Source organism: Charadrius vociferus, unplaced genomic scaffold, assembly GCF_000708025.1.
Source record: "Charadrius vociferus isolate BGI_N301 unplaced genomic scaffold, ASM70802v2 scaffold291, whole genome shotgun sequence".
NCBI classification, from domain to species: domain Eukaryota; kingdom Metazoa; phylum Chordata; class Aves; order Charadriiformes; family Charadriidae; genus Charadrius; species Charadrius vociferus.
In genome coordinates this window covers 211441-216216 of record NW_009646958.1, presented here as the reverse complement: position 1 = coordinate 216216, position 4776 = coordinate 211441, and positions in this window count along the sequence as shown.

Sequence of the window (4776 nt, the reverse complement as noted above, 5' to 3'; positions counted from 1 at the left end):
GGGGGGGTCTGGGGCGACCCCCGGACCGTTCCAGGAGGGGCTTAGCGGGGGCGCAGGTTTTGTCGGTAACCGCAGGAATACTTTTAGGTTGTCATTCAAATCCACGCGTGCTGAAGGGGGGGGGAGCCGGGAGGCAGGGGCCGGCGTTTAAACAGGGTCTTGTAAAACACAATTTCAGGGTATAAAGGTGCTGTATCAGAGGTGATGAACTTGTTAAATCCGCGGCTGAGGCGAGTTTAAGCCTTACAAGCTGTTTTTATGGGTTGTGTTGAGTAAACCTGCTTAGGAAATGCTTCTAGTTAGAGGTTTTAATTTTGGATTGTGTTTACAGATTTATTTTTTTTTTAGAATGAAAGTATTTATTTTAAGAGGGCTACCTGCATACATAAATTGTCTGTCTCGTAGAAAATCCCATAGTCTACCTGTGAGCTTTGCCATCAGAAAAGGCAATAGCAAAAGAATCGGTTCACGTGCAGACGAGGCAACGATGGGCGTTTTCGAGATGTGTGTGAAATTCGGGGAGTAAAGCAGGACGTACCCTTCGGACAGCCTCTTTTCCCCAGCGATCGCATAAGTTACATATTTCAAATATATCTCAGTTTCTTCTTCATACATGTTTTTACGTTAGAAGCCTCAAAACAGACCAGTGGTACGGTTTTAGCTGGGGAGGGTGAGCTCCAGCTGGCAAGCGTGTACGGACCTGCCCGTTACCAAGAGAGAAATGGGGAAGGTAGTTGACATATAGCACTAATAATAAATACGTATACAACTTTAGCCAGGCAGTTCCTAATTTGAAAGCATTATTATTCCTACTACACTGCAGCTTCTTATTTATTAATTTATTTAAATCATATCCTGCTTTTTGGGTGGCAGGTGATCTTAACTCCAGCATTTTTGCTCTATTACTACGCGGTAGGAAAATACACTCTACAGTTTGTGGATGGAGAAACAGCGGCGACGCACAGGCCGTCAGAGCAAAGTCGGGGTGGAATATTTTTTTTGTATCTTTTGCGTAGCATGAATACTTTGCAAAGTCTCTTACAGACAATTTGGACGATAAGGTCCCTAACTCAAAAGGTTTTCAGCCGCTTTGATGTTTGACTCTGTTTTCTGAGAATGGTTAGGTCACGCAGCGCTGCAGTGCGGGTGGAAAACAACACGCTGAGGCGAAGGCCTGCATCAGCGTGGCTGGAAGGGTAAATGCACGTACAATAGTTGCATAAGCAAACAAGTTGTTCCCTGAGCAACGGAACTAATGAAGTCTGCTTTCTTGGAGATTTGTGTCCTGTGTTCTCTACAAACATGCTCCGTGATAACGCTGCTCTCCAGTGACAATGTTCCCCCTGTCCCTGAGCCCAACCGTAGGTAGTTTTTCTTGTGCCCTGTATCTTTCTCTTCCCTTTACTTCTTTTGGACAATGTCAGATGGGAGGCTGGGGGAAAGCCGTCTCTAGTCTGTGTGTAGGTTCAGTAGGCAGACGGGGTGGATGGTTTGAGTTTGCACTTAAAGCATCCTTTGGATGGAGACGCTGAATTTTCCCTCCTTATCGCAGCCCCAGTTTTCGTGAGTCTTTTAGGAACGAGAACTCTCTTCCTCTTCTGCATATGAATGAAGTTAGTTGGTGAGTTCAGAAGTTACTGAGAGGAGTGGAAGCGAGTGTTAAGGAAAGGAGACCTGACCTGTGCATAAAATGAAGATACATATATATCTTGTTTTGTGAAGAAAACCAGGTTTGCGTGTGGGGTTTTTTTTTATCACTGCGTAAACTTCTTGTAATAAATCTCACACATGACTCGCCCACGTCAGTTCATTAGCTGTGGTATTTAGGGGTGGGATTTACCTCACCTAGTTTGAGGCATCTACCAACTGAGCAACTGACTTTGGGCTCCTTTTGTAATTAGTAGGGAACTGATCAATACAGTCAGTAGAGTTTAGAGTACACGTCCTGCCCTTCTAAACTCTTCACTTAAATTTGGGCGCTACACGTGCACTTGGCTGCTTACTGCTGATGGTGGGAGTTAGCAATCTAGCTGAGGGCTCTCTACCTAAATCGGGTGGGACAAATTTCACTTTGTGTTTCTCTAGTAATAGCCTTTTAAAATAATTTGCTTCCTAATTATTATTTCTGGTTTATACAGATATTTTTTTTTTTGTTCTCATAAACTCATTAGGAAACAGGTCCCTTTTCCCACCTCAACCCTGTGTTAGTTTTTCGTGTTGAGACTCAGTCTAGAATGAAGTTCTGCTCCCAGAAGTTTAAAGTAGAAAGAGTGAGTGCAGCGGGGCAGGGCTGTATCAAAGCTGGGCAACAACTGCGCCTATCGGCGATCCCGGTGTGCCCTCTTGCTATTTTAAAGAGAGGTGGTATGCTAACCGTCTCTCTGAATAGTCTGTCAAACCCACAGGCTTTCTGGAGGTCAGTTTTGGGGGTGACTGTCTTGCGGAATATACATTATGTTGATATTGGCAACGTGTAAAACCTGTTCCTGGTCCCTTTGATGTAATGAAGATCTTAAGGTCCGTCAGCATCGACTTCTGTCCGTTACCCTGCCTGATCTCCCGTGGTCCTGGGATGCTGTCGCTTCGCTGCCTTTTATCTTTGCGTGGGAAGCATAGCAGTACGAGTCATGGGGTTTGTTCTGATTTGAATGAGGAGAGCATAATGATACAGCAGACCGGGCGTTATAGGCCGGGCTGTGAGGTTATATGAGCTTTTGGTGTCAAAGAAAGTGACCTCCGTGAGAGGTTTGCCCGCAGTGCAGCAGCGCTCTCGTGGGTAGGAGGGATAACAGGCATCTGAGATGTTACCCGAGGGGCTGGAGGTTTGTAGACAGGCTCATTTTTGAGTCCCTATCTGAATTTGCTTCATTGCTCAGATCTGAATGGCTGAGGTGGAAAACTGAAGTTTAAAAATTAATATTTCACGATTAGATATTTTTATGTTTATTAAACTATTGCTACGGCAGGCTGGAAGCTGTCTTGCGGTCCCTTCTAGTAACCTGTCGCTTAATAGGATGTTTCCTTGTCTCAGCAGTTATCCCAAGAAGCACCCTAAAGTCCTTTTTCCAGTTTCCTAATACCACTTGTAAAAGTCAAACTTACATAGAATTGCAAAGCTTTTGACTTGACCAAAGTGAGTGTAATTTTTCTTAAATAATTTGTTTATTCAAGTAGGCAGCAAACACTACAAAAATGCAGAATTATCTAACAGTTATCTTAAATGGCTTGCGATCTTTCTGTGCTACGCTACGTTATCCTGGTCCTGACGGTTGAGGAGCCAGAACTCTGGAGCAGTGAATCATTAAGGTTTGGTATCTCAGAGTTTCCTGTAAACAAGGCTTCAGCTCTTCCCCTGGTAGACGCTCTCGTGAAAACTCACCTGTGACATCGGATCTCGTTTCTTCATTCAGTACTGAAGGTTGTCACCAAACTACTTTGTTCCAGAGGCCTGGTGGCTGGGCATTTCTCTGTGTGTTTGTTTTACAAAGCATGCCGTGCGATTTTTTTTCTTGGGGTTCTGATGAAACACATCTATAGTGATTTTACTTTTTTTTTTTTAAGTTCCTTCGAACAGCGTGGTAACCAGGGACGGAGGAGTGTTTCCTCTCTGGCAGTGTAATGCTGTGCTGCTGGACACGGAGCCTGTTTCTGCTGAAATTTAGGAATTTATGTTTAGTAGAAGGTTTGCCAGTAGTTTGACCAGGAATAGCTTTGGGCCTACTACTGGAGAATCAATTTCAGATTTTTATTTTCCTGAAGGCTGATTTATGTGGGGTTTTTTGAAAGCAGGTTGTCCGTCTTACGATTGACTGCTCAGCTTTGCTCTCCTCCTCCTGGGATCAAACCTGCCTGGCCTTCATACTGAATTGTTGATTAATTCCCCTGTCCCCGCAGAAGAAATACTATCGACAGAAGCTGTGGAAAAACACTTATTACTTTGCTTAAAACTGCTCCTCGTTGTCTTGGTAACAATAAATTTATGGGGTGACTTAAGCAGCTACTGCATGAACAGAAGATGCAAACTGCTGAGCAGAATTCAAACGCATGAAAAGATGGAGAAGCCTCCAACAAAACAGCATATTTTGTTTCAGACGTTCTTAACTCCTCGTTATTCTCCTTGATGCTTGAGGTGGTAAAAACCAGGGAGCTCAGATACCGTGGTGGTATTTATCACCTAAAAGCTAAACTGAAGTAGAACATGAAAAATATTTCTTAAGCGTAATTTTCTCTAAATGTGGAAAAATCTGGATAAAGCCTTTTAATCTGTGTAGATTTACAATTCTATTGGCCTTTTATTCAATTGTTTATTCCAGAAACAAATCTCTAATTTGTTTAAAATTCCTCCTAAGTTTCTATAGCAGGCTAACAGCAGCGTTGGACGTTCCCTTAGTTAAAAGGCCCCGTGCAGAAGCTCCCGGGGTTGGAACCCCTCGAGCGGAGCAGACAACGCGCCAGTTTATTGCACTGCTGTTGCTCCGCTTTGAGAGCGGCGGAGTTTGAATAACTCGGGTCACATCCTGGTTTGCCAGGATGCGTGGAACCTCCTGCCTGCTCTGTGCTGGCAGCGCTGCTGACAAATGACGCGTTCTGTGTGAGAGCCGGTGAAAAATACAAAAAAAAAATAATATATTTCTAAAATGCAAACAACCGATGGATGGTGGACGTGTACTTCCAGCTCTGGTAGATTTAGGTGATTATTTAACATTTTGGAAGGCGTTGCTGTTTACTCCCTGCCTCTCTCCCACTGTGCTGCGGGAGCAGGGATGGCTGTGTGGA